This window comes from Protopterus annectens, chromosome 8.part0, assembly GCF_019279795.1.
Source record: "Protopterus annectens isolate FY-2018-M chromosome 8.part0, PAN1.0, whole genome shotgun sequence".
In the NCBI taxonomy this organism is placed as follows: domain Eukaryota; kingdom Metazoa; phylum Chordata; order Ceratodontiformes; family Protopteridae; genus Protopterus; species Protopterus annectens.
In genome coordinates this window covers 1650832056-1650852489 of record NC_056741.1, presented here as the reverse complement: position 1 = coordinate 1650852489, position 20434 = coordinate 1650832056, and positions in this window count along the sequence as shown.

Below are 20434 nucleotides of genomic sequence, written 5' to 3'. Positions count from 1 at the left end.
GCCCATGTTGGTGATGACCAGGTCAAATATTTTGTCACCTCTGGTGGGAGTGTTGACCAGTTGAACCAGGGTGTTTGAGTTTATAAATTCTAGGAAAAGCTGGGCAAGGGAGTTAGTACTTGAGTAGTTCTCCCAGTTAATGTTTGGGTAATTGAAATCACCCAATATTAGGGTGTTTGGAAGGACCTTTATGTTTCCCAGTGTTTCCAGAAATGCAGAATGGGGGTCCTGGGACATGGTGGGTGATCTGTAGCAAGCTACAATTTAAATTGCAGTTTTTCCTGTTGTTAGTTGCACGTGGATGATCTCTGAAGCATCGTGCTGTGCCACTAACCTGGAGGTGTGGGTATCCTTGATGAATATGGATACGTCCCCGCCTTTTATATTTCGGTTTGGGTTCTGTGGCCAAAATGTATGGTATGAGTTGTAGCCTGGTAGTGCTGGGGTGCTCTCTGGAGCCTTAAACCAGGTTTCTGTTACTGCACAAATATCGATTTTCTCCATACTGAGGAGTGCCTCGAGTGCATGCATTTTGAGGTTTAGACTTCTGGCATTGAGTAGCATTAACCTCAGTTTTTTGTTACTTGTACTACTTACGGTGGTGGGTTTGTCTTTTGAGCCTTGCCTAAAAAAGGCACTATGGGGGTGGCAAGAGCCTTGGCCACTATTCAAAAGCCTAAGGGTGAGAGGTGCAAGCCATCTCTAGCGAAGCAGAGTGTCTTGTCAAGCATGTCATCCCAGGTGGACAGACACTGGATCCCCTTTGAATGACACCAGAAACTTAGCCAATTGTTGAAATCGAGAATTTTTTCTTTATACTGTGGTATAATTCTTGGTGAGGGCAGGATGCTACTCAGGGTCAGCGTCATACCGGCCTGGGATACGTGATCAGAGAGCTCTTCCATGTCTCACTTCATGTAGTCCAGGGAGGTACGGCTCAGGTCATTCACACCAACATGGACAATGACAGAGTCATATTTATACTTGTTTTGGAGTGACCTGAGTGCTTGTGTTATGTGGCGGATCCTGGCACCCGACAGGCAGCTAACAGTAACCTTCTCCTTATTCAGCCTAATGAGTGGGACATAAGTGTGCCTGACTACAGAGTCACCTATTACTAGTTTGTTGGGTATGTTATTTTGCCTTAAGGGCTGTGATTGCATGGCACGCTGGTTTTGTGAAGTATGTGTTTCATGGTTTGTGTTGGGGGGTGGAGGTTGCTTGGATGTTTGCTTTGGAGGTCTCTGTTGGTTTTGCAGATTTTTATATAGAGCCTCCAAGTATATTTTCATGTATTTATGTGTGTTTTTTGCCGGTGCTGGTTTAATGGGTTTATGTAAGACTGGTCGTGTGATGCAAGTATTTCCCTTCTCCTCTTGACTGTCGGATCCAGTCTTGGGTTGAGAGAGCTTAGCCTCTAGTTTGGCTGTATAACTGCATCTCTCGCATGTATTAGTGTTTGATGGTAGGAGGAGGGGGTTGTCTGTGTACATGAGGCAGTTGTAACATTGCCTCAAAATGCCCAGATTCACCAGTTGGAACAGAGAGTACACCTGAAACTGCCCTTTGGACATGCCTGGATAGGTACAGTGAACTGTTTTACTGGATGGCTGGTAAGGTCGAATAGAGAGTCTTGTCCTTCTGTACAGTACAGAAGGGTCTAGTGCTAGGGTTTATAAGTGCTTGCTATAAGTTTTGAGTAAGTTCCGGGCTGAGAAATGAATGGCTTGAGTGTTTAAGTTGAAAGTTTGTCTAGTTCCAGGGGAAAAATTGAGGAGGAGACTTTGTGGAGCCAGGAATAGTTTTATCCCAGCTAACCGGCGCTGCCCGGCGTGCAAAACCAGGCAAATATGGTATTTATAGCAGGGAAAAGAAAGAGATAGAAATTAGCCTAAAATGGCTAATAAACTACTAATTTCTGGGCTGAAACCACTCCTCCAGGGAAAGATAGGCTGCTCAAAGCTCCCCTCTCTCACAGGTGAACAGAGAAACTTCCTTCTGTCCAAGCAAGGTATGGGCAAACACAGAGATTTGTAACACAGCCCTGAATTCAGAACTAACCTGAAAACTGGACTATACTAGCTTAGAAAGGCGGGAAGCAAGTATATATATATATATATATATATATATATATATATATATATATATTTTTTTTTTTTTTTTTTTTTTTTTTTTTTTTTTCAGAAAATAAAGCAGATAAACTCAAAAAATAGTTTAAAAGCACAGAAAAGGATAATTATTGTTATATATCACAGATCAGAGTTGTAGTCAATGCCCACAGTAATAAAGTAGGAAGAAACACAAATACAGTAAAAGCAGATGAATAAAGTGCAATATATATATATATATATATATATATATATATATATATATATATATAAAACAATAGAAAACGAACAAACTGTCTTAAACAAGTTACCCAATTAACCAGAAAAAATGCTCAAAACTGAGCCCTGTTCTAGCAGTCTTCAATCAGACAAGTTCTAACTGCACACCCCTGCTTACTAGGGTGCAGGGGAACCTTCTCCAATAAAAGATGGCCTGGATCAGTGCTCAAGTTATACAAACAAAGCTAGATTCAGCAGGCCTGAAGCTGGTCTATGCTACAGCAACAAGGTGCACCAATTTCAGAAAGAAACAGTTCAAATAAGCAGTCACAATAAGCCTGTGACCAGAAATTCCCAGCTCAGAAGGGCAGAATCCAGCCTCTCCTCCCACAAGAGTGCAGACCACAAACCTTCTTAATGTAGAATAACTGGCCTGAGGAAGGAAGAACCTAAGTGGGCTGGCCTTCTCAAATCTTCTCTCTGTATTAAGTAGAGTGAACACTAGACTCAGAATATGATCTAACTGTACTCGGTTAAGTGAGCAAATGAGATGGACCCAGAAGGAGTGTTCTAATACAGACTTACAGGAGGGGCAGGCAATTCCAGAGCCACCAACACGAATACCAACACAGGAACAGGGAGAGAGGGTGGGGAACTAATTGCAGAGAGAGACACACAGCACACTGTTTAGAAACACACAATTAGGAAACAGAAAAAATGAAATTACAGTACTTTTAAAACTGCAAGTTTGTACTTAACAGAAGACTAAAATTCACTACTGAAAGTTTCACTTAGCTTCAGCTTGTAATGCAGATGTTTGTAGCCAAGCAAGTCTCTCAATAGTTGAGCATAAAATGATTTCTCAAATTTTGTGGCTAGCACTTAAAGTACAGAGGAATCCCTCTAGGCTATTAAATATCAGATAACAAAGAAGTGATAACACCACCCACTCTTATAGCAAAATAACTGCAGAGAGACACACAGCACACTGTTCAGAAACACACAATTAGGAAAAAGAAAAAATGAAAATACAGTACTTTTAAAACTGCAAGTTTGTACTTAACAGAAGACTAAAATTCGCTACTGCAAGTTTCACTTAGCTTCAGCTTGTAATGCAGATGTTTGTAGCCAAGGAAGTCTCTTAGGAGTTGAGCATAAATGATTTCTCAAACTTTGTGGCTAGCACTTAAAGTACAGAGGAATCCCCATACACACACACACACACACACACACACACACACTCACAGATATATATACATATATATATATATATATATATATATATATATATATATATATATATATATATATATATATATAGCTATACACACATACAAATGCAGATATAAAGATATTTAGGTATAGATGTATATATAGACAGAAATGTAGATACAGGTGTATGTATATATATATATATATATATATATATATATATATATATATATATATATATATACATATATATATATAATATCATCACCATGACTAAGAACATAAACCAAGCGATCAGCCTTTATAAAACTTTAATCAAATGAAATGAATAAAAACAGATAAGTGCAAGGTACACATTTCTCGTAGTGCTGTCCTCAAAATCTTGGTGTGTATTTTTTGCCATGTATCAGATATATGAAGTCCTGTTCATTAGAAATATGTTTACAGCTTGTACATCGCTGGCATGGATAAGTAACACTTCTGCTGGATGTGATCTGGATGGATTTCTGGGGCTTGTTCCATAACATTTGTTTAAGGATACAATTGTTTTTGAAAGCAAAATGTGGAAATGTGGTCTCATCTACTATCATATCTCATTTGAAATCAAGATTTTCCAAGTGTTCTTTATTATCTCGTAGATGTATCATGCATCTCTGGAGTAGGTCAAAGCTATTCTAATTTCATGTCTATTCCTCCTTATTTTTCGGTCATTCTCTGTTGCTGTTCTCATACCTGCTTCAGATAGATATGGTTTTCTTTGGTCACCACATACTGCTTTGATATCATTTTGCATGTCACTGTCCTCTTGAGCATCATATCCCCTCTGTCAGAACTGATCACACATTACCTCTACTGCCTCTATAAAATCTGTTTCCATAATATTTATTTATTTTTATTTTATTTCCAGTTTGATTACCGGGGAAGTCCACTGTGTCCAGAAGACCCGTTTTCAGTGGAGGCCCAGGGAGAAAAGCTCCAGGATAAAGAAATGCAAATAAGAAAGAATATACAAAAACAAGCAAATATAAATAAAGTAGTAATATACAAGAAACATTGTATAGTAATAGGTTACAGTTATGTACATTCAGTGTCATGCATATTCAGCAAAAAATCAATTGTATAGGTTACAATTTATGTACATTCAGTGTTAGAAATATTCAGCAGGAACCAATGTGAATTATTAATGAATTTTACAATATGTTTTCATTTGAGCAAGCCACTTGTGGTTGGGGAAACACCTTAACATGCATGCATATTAGTAATAGTGATAACACTTTACTTGTGCTCATGTAAAATAAGAAGCTATTTACAATATTTACAAAGTTGAAATAGTGTGCTGTTTAGCTCCAAGAGATCCGAGCTTAGATTGACTTATGGATGAAGTAGCTATGTGTAATAGAGAGCTAAGGAATCTGGGAGGAAAAACCTCTTGGGGGTATTTTCTAAGAATTAGGTCGGGTGAAAGTAGGTGCATTTCCATTTGGTGGCCAGGTGTCTGAAGAGTTGAGATTTGAAGTTTTCTGAATTAGTTGTAGTTCGTAGCATGGCAGGGAGAGAATTCCATCTCTTGCCTAGTGAGAAAGATAGGAGAAGCTGGCCGGCAGGACGTTTAGGTTTGTGGATAGAGATTAAGTTTTGGTGTTCAGATCTGAGTGTTCTGTTGGGGGTGTAAGAGGGGAGGATATTTGTTAGAGCTGGACATTTCGTTAGGTGAAGTATAAGACTGTGAGCAGTGGTGAGATGGAGGTAATCCAGGTAGTTTGTGAGTTCTAGCCAGTTCAATGATTGTAGGGTAAGGCAGTGATGGGTGGAATTTTTAGATTTGGTAGCAAATTTGGAGATCTTATTGTAGCAGTTTTCTAGTTTGGAAGTGAGAGAGGAGGATAGGTTAGTTAGGAGAGGGGCTCCATATAATAAGGATGGAAGATGATAAGTGGTTGGCCAGAGTATGCCTAGTGGAGATGGATAGAAAGAGGTTGTTTCTGTACAGCATACCAAGCTTTTGGTGTGTTTTCTTAATATTTTGCTGAATGTGGATATCGAACTTGAGGTGTTCATCAATAGTGATACCAAGGAGTTTAGCAGAAGAGACTACTTCTATGGGTGAGTTGGATTGAGTAAGAACTTTAAAAGCATTTTTGTCATAGGAGAACATCTCTGAAGGAGGAAATAGTAGGATTTTTGATTTATTTGCATTGAGGGAAAGGTGGTTTTGTTGCATCCAATTTCCAGTGGTTGTAAAAGCAGTTTGGGTTTTGGTCAGCAGTTCAGAGGGGTTTAAAGTGGAGCAGACTATAGTTGAATCATCTGCGTATTGAATGATTTTAGAATCAGGAAAGGCAGTGTGAAAGTTGTTGATGAAAATATTAAATAGCATAGGTCCAAGTATAGATCCCTGTGGTATGCCAGTAGGGGTAGGTATGAAGATAGAAATGGAGTTCTTCCATTTAACTGCCTGTGATCTTTCTGGCAGATAGCTAGAGAACCAAGATATAGTATTTGGAGAGAGATGAAGGTATGAGAGATGATGGAGAAGGTGATTATGGGAAACAGTATTGAAGGCTTTAGAAAAATCAAGTAAAACAGGAGAAACTAGGTGTCCAGAATCACAGGCTTGATTAACAGTATCAAGGAAAAAGAGTAGAGCGGTTATAGTACTATGTCCTGGGCGGAAGCCATGCTGGGTGGGTGTCAGGAGATGGTTGTGGGTCAGGAAGGGCATCAGTTGGAAGTGGATGCATTTTTCTAGAATTTTGGAAATTGGTGAGAGGAGAGCAAAAGAACAGAGGTTAGAGATGCTGGTGTTTTTGCCTCCTTTGTAAAGAGGGAGAATGTATGCTGAGTCCCAGAGTTTAGGGGCGTAAGATTCCTTTATGGATCTGTTAATTAGAATGCTGATTGGGAGAGCAAAGCCATCAGATGCACATTTTAGGAAGGAAGAGGTAATATTGTCTGGAGCATTGGTGCAGGGTTTGAGTTTGGACAGAAGTCTTTTTATAAAGTTTGTGGAGACAGGTTTGAGCTTGAACATAAGGGGAGGGTTGTTGGGGGAGTTAGATGGAGAGAAATGAGATATTGGGGGGATTATTGTTGGGGAAGGTTTTGGTCAAGTCAGCAATAGTTTCTGTGAAGAATGTGTTGAATTTTGATGCTAGTTCAAGGTTGGATTTGTTTGGGTCTGGACAAGGGTTATTTCTAGAGCCTGGATTCAGAAGAGTGTTTATAGATTTCCAAAACTGTTTTGGGTTTTTGTTGTTGTTTGATTGTAGGCTAATATAATAGGATTTTTGTCCTTAGTGATTAGCTGTTTAAAAAGGTTGTGGAGCTGTTTGTATTGGAGGAAGGTATTGGGCAATTTATTGTTCTGGTAAAGCTTCCATAATTTGTCTCTTTGGAGCATGATTTGTTTTGTATCTTTGGATAGCCATGGAGCTGTGTTAGTTCTTATACTTTTGTTTCTTAGAGGAGCTAGGGAGTTTAGAGTGTCTAAGAAAATCGAGTTGAAGTAGGCTATAGCATTGTTAAGAGGATGGGTGTATAGTTTTTGCCATTTCATTTGTTTGAGAATATTTGAGAAGGCTGTGGGGTTGAAGTGACTAAGATTGCACGTAAGGATGTATTGGTGTTGGTGCGGTGTGGAGCTGGTGGAACGATGGATGAAAGCTGGGAGGTGGTCACTAATGGTGTCAGGAATAGTGCCAGAGTTGGTTATTTTATTTGGGTGGGAGACTAGGATCCAATCAATAGTGGATCCAGAGGGATTTGTCTTGTTGAGTCTGGTGATGGATAGGATAGTCTGAGTAAAGTTATAGAGGTTTATGGAAAGAGAGGGAGAGGGAGTATTGAATTTGTTTCAGTCTATATTAACATCCCCAAGAATATAAGTTTCGTAGTTAATTTTAGTAGAAGCCCATAGGAGAATATCCTCAAGGACAGGAATATTGTTACCAGGGGAAATATATAGGGCAATGATGCAGATATTCTTGTGTTTATTTAGTTTTAGAAGTCCAACTGTAAGTTCAGTGTTTCTGAATTGTGGAACTGGAATTTCGAGGGGGATTATGGTTAGAAGGTTGGAGTAAATTAAGGCAGTGCTGCCACCTTTTCTGTTTAGTCAGTTATTTCTAAGGGTGAAATCCTGGGGGTAGAATTTCAAAGTCGGGGATATAGGGTTTGAGCCATGTTTTGGAGATAGCTAAGATGTCAGGTTGGTTATTGCTCAGCCAAGTGTGAAATTGGTGCAGTTTATTGTTAAGGCTCTGGGCAGGCTGGATGTTCTCAATAGCAGTCATTTTAATTTATTAATATGGATAGGTCTTGGATGCATCCTAGATCGTGGGAGGATATTATTCCTCCAATATTTCTTCTAAGTATCAATAGGTATCCATCTTCCCACTGACATCTTGAATCAACCAAACATCCAAAAAATATATATTGTTATCCTGTTGTCTTGTAAATCTGTGGAAGTCTGTAGTTCCTTCCAAATATTCATGAAATACCTGTAGTTTCTCTATCATGCCATCCCATAGCATACAGACATCAATGGATTGATAAAACTTTAGGTGTAAACTCAAAGCCCTAGAAAGAAACAAAATAGTTGAAGGGGCAGTATATTTAGCATGAATAAACAGTATAAAATAATTTCTTATTGTAGGGACATGTATGTATATATATATATATATATATATATATATATATATATATATATATACATACATACATACACATATACACACACATTTTTAGCAACATTTATAAGATGTGCATTCTGTATATCCTAGATGCATTAACAGCAAGTATGCATTTATTTATTCATTTACACATTATTTAAGGTTTATGATTTATGTACAACAGTTTGGCACAATTACAAACACTTCAAATTTTTTATACATATATATATATATATATATATATATATATATATATATATATATATATATATATATATATATATATATATATATATGTTATACAACTTCAATTTATTATAGGACTCGAGGAGTTAATTTTCTTGAGATGTCAGTAGTTTCATCCAATCAGAAAGTAGAGTGTAATATTTAAATTTCAGATTGATTTTATTCATTTGTCTGATGAAGTTTACATTTGTTAAACAAAAGTGCTCACGTGTTTATTTTATTATTTTTACAAATAAATTATCAAGTTCTTTTATCTAGCAACCTCTTGTGGTAGTTACATACCATTGTTGTCTGCAGACAACTTACCACTAGCGTTTTGTCATTCCCACTTACTGGCTCTTCCACCTTTTATTCCCCACTTTACCTCCATGGCATATATGCTACATGGCCCCACTGGCTGCATTAAAAACATTTAACCCTTGGTGCTGGATGTGCACCTGGACTAGTGGCTTCCTCTGCTATGGGTGGACTTTGTAGGCTGCCCATCATGGGTTCCTGTAGACCCATGTGCAGCACTGGGTATTCCTTTCCTGTGCAATGATGCTCTGCTTGCTAGGTATAGGTCTCCCTTTTTCCCCAACTCATCTGCAATATTACTTTCCCTGCCAACCAGATCCTCATGTCCTCAGACAAAGTGCTAAGGGCTCATTCCCTTAACAAAATGTCTGCCAGCCCTTCAAAAGTGGTGACCTGACATCCACTTACCCACCTATGAAAATAAGTGCTTACTTCAAGTTCAGCAATATATTTACACACATCTGCCATACATCTATTCATTTTTTTCTACAAGCTTCAGGTGTTAACCTACCACAAAAATTTTTAACTGTATTATAATTTAAGCAATCAATATCAATTTAGAAATAGCAGTTACAGCTTTACCATGGAGTAAGGGGGTCAGGAACAGTCCCCATAGCCCTTGGTCAACACTGTACTGTTTACATACCCTTTCAAACAAACAAATAAAATGATCAAAATTATTAAATAGTGAAAGAAATGTATTGACCTTTATTACTTCTGGGGTTCAGTTACTCCCTTCCCTATTACCTCCATGATGCTGGCAAAGAGTCAGCATCTCCTTTTCATGTTGCCTCTGTCTCTCATTTTCTTCAGTCTCCAAACATCTCAGTCTTTCATTTTCTTTGTCCTTCAGATGTCTTAGCCTCTCTGCTGATTCTAATGCATCTGCTTCTCCTTTTCTTAAGCCTCCACACTCTGAATTTAGCCTCCAGTTCAAATCTTTTAACTCCAGACAGGTTCTAAGTCCTCCAAGGCAAAGGTGAACTGTCCATTTTCTTAGAGTTGTACATTCGAGGCCAGTCTGGTTGCCATCCTGGTTGCTGGTCCATGATGCAGCTGTTACCAAGGCTGCAATCATTTCTGCTTTAGTCAGGTTGACTTGCACCAGTCCTTTGTCTTGGCACATTTCAGCCAACTGGCTCCTTGTCAGCTTGCCATACTCCTCTGCTGACATCCTTGCCTGCTTCCCCTGACTAAGCTAACACCAAAATAAATAAGGCTACTGTGATATGAAACTCTGAATGTTTACCATGTGGCTGCTTGAGAATACAAACTTTTTTAGTGACAACTGTTTACAGGCTACAGGAGTTTAATATCCATATCACTGAATCCTAATATGTGATGTGGTGATCCCACCACTGCCAACCAATAATGTGATGACCTACTACTGTACCAGTAATCAAAGAGCCTCAATCCTCACCAATGCCACGATGACAGGTTCACACAGTATTTCCAGATGCAGCAATTTCCCTTAAGAGAACAGAGACCACAGTTAGTGCGGATCTGGTTTCTCCACCTTTCTCCAGATCCACAATAAGACTCCCCACTGGCACAGCTATAGAGTTGAGATCTCAGTTGGATGGCCAAGCCAATATCTCCAGCACCCACTATCCAACCAGTGCTTCATGTCCCTGCTCAAGTAGTTGACACACTGAGATTTGATTTACACACACACACGGGTTTACTAGTTATGTCCCCTTTTGCCCAGACTATAAAGGTAGTTATCACTGCCACCAGCCAACTCCTTATCAGCTACTTTTAAGCCCTCAACAAAGGGTGTCCACAAGATGATACTAAATATATATTTACAGTGAGAGTTCAAAACCACAGGACATATTTAAAAAATTGCAGGACAGTCTCAAAGAAAAATATCTAAACTAAGCTTCACTATATTCCTGTCTATATCTAAAAGAATTACTTTAACCTAGAACTTAGAGAGCAAGGTGGGTGTTCGAGTTGCCAGGTCCAAGACAGAAAATAGAATGCTCTGAGACTTTTTAAATTAATATCTCAAATATTACTGCTGGGATAGCTTGCAGAATAACCATTTCTTGTCATCTGACTAAATCCCAGGTGAAACCCCCACTGCTGAAAGCTTGCAAAATACATTGACCTCAGATTTGCAGATGCTGGAATTCATAAAACAATTGCATTTCTTCATACTTTCACAGGTAGTAATTAGTTCTCTCTGAAGACAATATAGAAAGCTTCTCAGCATAGACACTGTCTCTAGCTGCCTTGAAATTGAAAGATATAATAATTTATTGCGGAGCTATAAAGTAATTTAATTTCAAATATGTTTCTGAAATTAACCTCCTGTATTCCAGTTTCCACTGTTAAAATATATACATTTAAACAGTTATAATAGTGCATGTACATTTCTGCTCTATTCCAGACTGTGGTTACATTTCAAACAGAACTTTACAAAAACCTTTTCAACACACACTTCTGTACCAGCAGTTTGATATATACTACATACAGCTCTAATACATGTTTAACAAACATCTTATATAAATCATGTTGATATTCACAAATGACAATTATTTACAAAATTCCAAATTGCTGTTCTGGCTGTATCCCCCTTTGTCACATAAGTCACAAAGTCAATTGTTACTGGAATTTATATTCACCATACTTAATTCATTAACATCACTCATGCTTTTAACTGATAACTCCAATTAAAGCAATTAAATGTAAGTATTTTTTTAAATGTGGCCTATGCAAAAAACACTCACATATTGCAAAACACTAAATACAGTAAATATCAACATTATAAAAAATATATTTTTTAAAAATTGAAGCTCTCAGTTTTAAAATACTACTAATTGATATAAATTTGTTCAGCCCCCAGCCCTCATCTGTGTTAGTTGCCAGTTGCCATTTTAATTGTTTTCATTGTAACACCTCATTCCAAGGACTGCCCCTAATATCCATGTTAACATTGTCAATAACATAAAACTTAAACTTTTATATGAACACAAATGCATAAAAAGTGCAATATGTTCATCCTTGTTACAGATATCATAAAGATGTCTATAAATCCTAGCCTGCAATGGTTGCATAGTTTTCCCTATATAAAAACTAGGACAAAACTGTCACTGTGTGACAAACTATCCTCTTATTAAAATAATACTTTTGTTATAAAGTATTTTTCCATAACCCTTTATATAAAAGGCAGAACCTCCCATAATGGAACTGCATTGTTTACAATGCCAACATCTGTTCATACCCGTGGTTATAATTTTTTAGGAGTGAATTTTCCATCAAAGTCTTAAATTAGATATTCTTAGACAATTTTCAGATGTAGTTCAAGAACCTCTAAATAATTTTTATTAATGGCAATAGTAGACCATTTTTTGTTAATTGTACTAATGCCATGAAAGTTTAAATTGTAAGTAAGAATAAAGACTCTTTCATCACCTTGTTGATTAACTGTCTCATTTCTGGTTATTAATTAAATTACCTCCTCCTAAGACTGAAACATGCAAGTCCCTCTTCATTTTAACGTCATTCAAAATATCGGGTTTCAGGAGCCTCAAATAATGATTAATAATGTTTTTTAATAAATCCCATTCTTCAGGTAACCATTTATTAATATAAGAGATATTGTTAAGGACATGTTGACTATCATGTTTGCACATTTTTGCAAATAACGATACCATTGGAAATGGGAAGAGGATTACATTTTTTTGTAACCTGTGAAGCATTCTGTGAAAAATAAATAGCAAAGTTCAATTTATGTATAAAAAGCTTAAACTCAAAGTATTACACACACTCGCCTTCTAGTCGGAATGAAGGGAGTCCTTTTTCAAAAAGATTTGCCCACTGTCTGTTAATATCAGCATCGCTATAACTCAACTTTAAAATCCTGGAGTATTCGAAACCATGATAAGGCTTTTGGGTACTTACATATTATCGCAACCACATTCAGAGCAGGAGAAGCAACTCATTTCAAAGCCCTTCTCCTGCTGAAAAAATATCGTCAAAGTTACTTGGGAACTGTAGCACCTACTCGTTTATAAAACTGAGTACATTTTTACTTCCCTGTGTAAGACTGCTGTATTTTAAAAATTATGCGTAGAAGGTATGACAGTGGCAGTTGTCCACATTGGGCACCCTGAAGCTTGAGGTTAATTCAACTGCTACTCTTCTAACCACAAGTGCATAGCAGCAAAAACAGCAAGACCCACTGCTGTAGGCACCGGTAATACGTGTGTTTTTGAAAGGGCACTCCTCGTGTGTTTTGTGTGTTTACAATGAGTATGCGCATATAAGGTAAGTACCTCAGTTGCATTATGTCCCGTTGTCCCTCCTTAGTTATCTGCAGTTATCAACTGAGACTTAAATATTTGAGGGACACAACCAGCTGTGTGTTCAGGCTTTCTGATTTGGGGGAAACCACTGAAATGGTAGGGCTAGAAACAAGGTTTCCTTTAGCAAAAGTCCCTACTTACTCATTCATGACAGATTATTGCCTTCGGATGTGACAGTTGAAAATCGTCATTAAAGGACGCTACTTGGGGTTACGCATTTTTCCCTTATCCCTCTTCAGGGTACAAAAGCAATGTCACAGAATAGTAGTTAGGAGTTTATACACCCCTTCTGAGGTTAACATTAAAATTTTCACCAAAATATTGCAAATTATCCCAGGCTCGCAATGTGGTTGTGATAATACGTAAGTACCTGCTTTTGGCTATTTACAATTCCCCTCCAATTCCTTTTCCTCCCTCTCTGGGTTCTGGAAACCTTTATTCCAGTAGTTCGGGCTAATTCCATGCATTGTAAATGAAGGCTGGCCCCTTCTTTCTTTCTTCATTAAAGTTCAGATCTCCTGAGAGGAGCAAATTCTAAAGGGGATTCTCCTTCAAGATGGTCATCGTGTTCTCCGTAATTACTGCAACACCCGTGGGCTCATTTATTATATTAGCAAAGCTATACTATTGGACCAATAGAATACACTTGGCCCATAATACTTAACTGCTGGTGGATGAGGAAAAGCCTACCATCCTTGTCATCTGTTCTATCACTTTGTAATTTTTTTTTTATCATTAATTATATAATTCACTTTAAACACCCCTCTATGTTCTTTATTTTTAACCTAAAACATTAAATCACTTAACATTTTGTCTAAAGCCTCAACATCATTAAACAGTAAATACATTTGTTTAATGTTAAATTGTATAAATACCTCTAGGAATTCTCGACCGTATCAACTGAATAACTGTAAAAGTTCTTGATGCATAACTCTCAACATTCCATCTCCAAAATGAGGAACACTAGCCCTCATAATGTGGAAAAAATGGGCAAAATGTGGAACACATACTAATGGCTTACTAACAACTTCAACTAAGAAGGCCATAAGATGGTTAAAATATGCTGGTTTTACTTATAAAGAAGATCTTTTAATGAATTAATATGATTCATTTCGATTTACCACTAACAGTGAATGTGTGGCAGGGTCTTTCATTGTGGAACATTGAGGAACTTTGAGGAACATGAACTTTTTAATACCTCAAATGAGGTACATTCCTTGAAATGAGGGACACTTGAGAGGTATGTCTTGATGTAGTGCCAAACCCTTAATTCGACCGGTGGATACTTCTAATACCAAAAGTCCTTTGGTACCAAGTTCTGCCAAATACATTCTTTAAAATAACTATTTTCAAGATGCACCTTTTTAAATTTAGTTTTTCCTGAAAGGCAGACAGATTCCTATCAGACGATCCTTCCATTTCACCATTAATTGGAAAACCAGAGCCCCACTCGGTGCTGGTATTTAACCAATCATGCAATAACCCACAACTGGGAAAATTCAAAGGCTCCATTCGCTCCATTCGTATAGATCTGCAATTGTGGGACTCCACACATATCTACTGACTTCATAAAATCCAAATGTGGTGAAAGTTTTGAAACATGAGGAGAATAAATCTAAGATGACATCTCTGCTTAATTTAGCAGAAGCATATCGACGTCAAGCAGGAATGGAAATCAAACCACAAGTGGATAAAAAACAGGCAGCAACTGAATGTGCTAAAAAACAAAAGAAAGAATATATGGTGAAGGACCAGGTGAGAAGGCAAGAATTGTGGAAAAAACATAAATATAGTTGCAAGTATAGAAAACTTCTGGAAGAGCCTCATGTTGGTCAAGAACGAACACAGGCGAGGTGAATTTACATCAAGAAATGAAAGGTTAATATTGGCAGCTCAAGATAGTGGGCTACATACACGTTAGTTTACTAAGTCCATTGAACATATGGGAGAAACAGACATATGTAGGTTTTGTGGAACCGAATTGGAAGCAGTCACACACCTTATTGCTGGTTACAACTCTCTAATGGCAGAGGGACTGTATACTGAAAGGCATGTGAAAGGCATGAATGTGGCGAGATTGTTACACTGGAGATTGTGCAAACATTATGGTACTGAAGTGGCTGAAAAACACTAGAAACATGAGCCATGAATCATAGAAAATGATAACGCTTACATCACATGGGATCACCCAATACCAACAGTCCAAAAGATAGATGCTAGAAAACCAGATATAGTGGTCCAATAAAAGATGACAAAAGTAGCATTGATCATTGAAATCGCCACACCTAGTGACTATAGTGTCTTGCATACAGAGCGACACAAAGTCATAAAATACCTTGATTTGAGGCAGAAACGAGAGCCATGTGGAAGAAAGATACCCAGACAGTTCCAATAGTAGTAGGAGCAACTGGTCTTATAAAAAAGAATTTACAATCGTATTTAGATATGTTACCAATTCATGTAACACCATACGAATTGCAGAAGGAGTAATTACTGGGACATTGCGGGTGCTGCGAAGAGCACTTTTGGCTAACATCAAAGAGTGAAACAATACTAATTTCATGAGCTTTAATCGTACTTTGACTTAGGAATGGGGTCCATTCCTGTCATGGTATTAGAAACCCAAAAGACTTGGAGAAATTAAAAACGGGAAAATTCAAAGGCTCCATTCACTGGCTGCCATTGGTCATCCCATCATAGGTATTGTTGCCTGATCGGATCCCATATTGCTACTCATAGTTACACATCTTTGAGCTGGAGTCATATTCGTATCCGAACACTGGGAATTGAACATCACTTGATTGGCACTATGATCCATACCAAGAATATGTGGTTGAGAAATTAATATATACATCTGCTGGGAAAGTTGTTGAATTAGTGCCATAAGGTTCCCATTTCATGCAGAAACATTATCATTCTTGGATTGTGTGTAACACAGTCAGCTGCACCGTTCTCGGCAGCTGACATAGTCAAAGCTAAGAACAATGCAAATCTAATAAACACGCAGTCAGACACACACAAAAAAAAACATAAACGTAAACATGAAGACACACTCCTTTAATCTTTCATCCAGGTACACAGACTTCCTCAGAATAAGTCATAATAGCTACTAACTACTAATATTATATTCATCATACTTAATCTATTAACATCACTCATTTTATTAACTTATTAATTAATCAATCTGAATATTAAGGGAGTGTGTCTACACATTGGTTCCCGTTTAATTTTTCCCCCACTGGTGTTTGTTAGATTTATGTGGTTGTTAGGATCATAGGTAAGTCCTAGGCTAGCTTCCCTTGAGGGCCATTTTCAGCCTAGGCAATTTCCCCTTTTTGTGCTTTAAACAGTCTATCCCATTTGGTTATACATTGGCCTTACCATTCCATGGCCAATAATTATACATTACACCTAGTGAGAATAAATGAGATCATATAATACAATCTACATATAAATCTAATTTTATATATATATATATATATATATATATATATATAAACTTTCAAAAGTTCATATATCGTATGGGATGTTTACACAGGGCATTGCGATATCTTCTTGCTAAATGCAGAAACATACTCTTGCATTCTTTTTTTTTTTGCTTATTCATTCTGCATAAAAATCTGAATAAGAACTACATTAATGCATCTTTAACTACTTTAGTCAAGTCAGGTGGTGAAGTAAAAATCTCACAGATATTCTTAAATATTTCACAATCAGCATTAATATTCCTTCTACAAAACAAATCATTAACCCTTTTCTTTTGTGACTTTTAAGTGTTTGTAAGATCCATCATTTGTTTTAAAATCTCATAATCAGTATTATACATCACAAAATATTTGCAACTAAGATTATGTCAATGTGGTTTGTTTTCATTTGTATAAATGTATGATTGCCTATGTCATGAGTGATAATTTAATAAAGATGTTTCTTGTTTAAAAAAAAGATCTCATAATCAATATGGCTGAAGAAAGGGAAGAGGTTATGAGACTTTATTTACTTAGTGAAGTGGTATAACAGGAAATGACTACGGATTGATCATCATACTTTCGTCTTTCTAATGGAAGGAGTATCAATGCTATTAGTGAAATATCTTAAAAGAACTTTTAAGAAAGCAAATAATTTGGAAGAACACTTGTCCCACCCCTGCTATCACCACAGGCATGCGTATTACCAAGAGAGAAGTGCTTAATCTGCAAGTAAGCATGCACACACACACACACACACACACGCACACACACACACACACACACACACACACACACACGCACACACGCACACACACACACACACACACACACGCACACACACACACACACACACACACACACACACACACACACACACACACACACACACACACACACACACACACACACACATATTTATGCACACATACACACACACATACACACACATGCGCGCGCTCTCACACACACACACACACACACACACACACACACACACACACACACACACACACACACAGACACATCAAAATGCTTTGAGCATGCAGTGAAAGAATGATTATAAAATTATAAATTATAACTATACGCAACTTTGATGGCATTAATATTGTGCATCTGACAAATGCTGTTCAGCATTTTAAGTTGCCAAACTAATAGGAGATTTAAAGAGTGCATTGCATTTAAATGATAAAAAGAAAAGCGACATGAACAATGCACTTATTATGCACAGCTCCAGCAAGGACATGATACATTCTTTCTGGCAATTCAGAGAAGAGGGAAAAGATGCTTCATTCTTTTAAATATTTCCCTTTATGTTCAGCTTATGCAACTTCTGTGATAGGATATCCAATGAATGAGTACAGGGGCAGAGTACGCACAATGGGGATGCAACGTTCACATACTCCTGCAAAAAGGATTGTATTATTCTGTTCTGCAGGATTTTCTACAGAGGTCATTTAGATGTTTCGGTTATGATGTTTTGCATGTCAGCAAAGGCAAATATGATATTTCATTATAAATCCCTGCAACTAATGTAATCAACTCCAGGGTCACTGTGCCATGGGGTAAATTATGGAGGAAGTCCCCATTTGATGCTGCAGCTTTTTTGGCAAAGTATCTAAACCTCACTTTTCAGCTAAAGGTCTCTCTGACGCTGAGGTTACTCCCAAATGTAAAACTTGGTTGAAAAATTTGTAAGGCTTTCTCTAAAGATAACTATTTTAAAAAATCTAGATGGGAACCTCAGAAAATTTCCATAGCTGCAAGCATGAATTAATTCAATGAATGCACACTCTAAATGTGTCAGCTCTAAATATCCTACCTTGCAGCCTATTTTGCTCCTCTTAAATGACTTAGCTGTGACATTTCACACATAGGCTGTAGTTATTTATTTATTTTTTTACAGCAGTAAGAGAAAGTTTTGCATTTGGAATGAATTTCTACCTTTTCAGTAACACTTCTGCAAGTTACTAAGTTTCCCTTCATGACTCACAGGCATAAGTAAGAGTATAATAAATCAGTTCCCACAAACTTTTGAAAAATTATCACACTCATAAGCCAGTCTTTACCCTGGCAACTGCAGTCTTCAATTTATTTATTCAGTAGGAGTGTCGCAAATAAGTATTTGTGACCTAGTTATTGCTACAAAGAAAAGCCAGAGCTCTGTATTTAACAATAGCAGAGCTCTGTATTTAACAATCGCTAGTCTAGACCCAAACACTTTCCTTCTAGGGAAGCCTGTAGCTATAACACAGTAGCTGTGCATGGGGGTACACACAAGTGTCTGATGCTAGGAAGAAGCTATGCTGTTATGCTGAGCAGAGTGATGAATTCCTGCACTGAAGGGCTAATCAATAAGCCATGCCAGTCCTATAGACAATAAGCAAAGGATATACGCATTTGGGAAAAAGCTGAACACCAATGATGCATTTAGTAAGGCACAGCTTTCTGTCAATTAAAGTATGCATTTTTTCACTTCTGGTTATTGCAGGAGGAGAGGGAGGAGAAAAAAATGAAAAAGTATAAGAACTTGATGTGCATGTTATCAAGTCTCCACATTCATCAAAGTTCATAATTAAGAAGTAGAGCCAGATGCTACAGAATCCATGGAGTTTGTCATTGCCAGCTGACCAGTGATGTTGTGTGTGACATCATCTTGCTGATATGATTTCATCAGTTCATGTTATTAACAGCTGCATGCCCTAAAATTGAATGCTAATTGTTTTTCATCACTGCTAAGAAAAACAGTGTTTCTATAAAATATTTTAAGTTTTACTTATTTATTTTGTTTATTTTATTATATTTATTTCTGAACTCAAGAATTTCCAAAATTTTGTAAACCAAAGGCTTATATATCATCAGCCTTTATTCAATAGCTGATTATCTGTTTGTTTTGTTTTAGAGGAAAGATCACCATTCAGTATGGAAAATAAAAACTGTATTTGTATAGCTCCCAGCCTATTACTCTGTTCTTCAATTCATATCACATTCTGAGTGTAACAATGCTTACACAGATAACTAGAATCAGATTTCTGTTGCTAATGTTTAGCAAAGGATTAGATTTATGAACCTGAGAGTTGTATCACATTAAAATAATAAGGTCACTGAGTGCCTTTAGCAATGGTTATTCACAATAAGTCTGTTGCATAAAGCCTGCAATGTTCTGGTTCTTTAAATGTAACCTTGGTAGGGATGTCAAGGTCGTCATGGAAGATAGCTGAACACAAGTGAAACAGATTATGAATATATGAAAGTAACCCTTCTTTGGCACTGAATATCATTTTTCAATATACATTGCACGATGGCTCATAAATTAACATCTTTATGCATTAAGGCTTGTGTTCAATAACTGCAGAATGGCAATAAGAAAGAGTTCAAGTGCCCCAGGATTTTAAGATGTAAAACATGGAAATTAATAACCATTAGCATTCAAGCATTTCCACTGCCCCTTTGTTTGTTTCATGCACAAATGGAAGACAAAGTCTTATTTTGGCATTTCATGTTCATATGTCACATTTTCTATTTTGCATGCCACACAAAAAGGACAAGGACAGAGATGTCCTGTGTACAGCGTTTGAATACAAAATGCCCCTGAATGCTAGAAGTATTATCACTGAACTGTAACTTTGTAAAAAAGCAGGTGCAACCACGCATGCTTGCAGTTTTATCTGACTGCTATGTCCTGACCAGTTGGTACAATGCTTCTCCATGTTTGCCAGGAATCCTGTGTTTGCATGGGTATTGCACATTGCTGACATGTCTTATCAACAGCATCTTAATATCTGCTTTTGATATTATGTCATCTTTGTAAACATCCATTTTTTGTGTTTGAGTATACAGGGTTGGCAGATGTATAAAAATGTCTGCATGTGAGGGTAAATAAAGCAAGCTCTCTTTTACAGCAG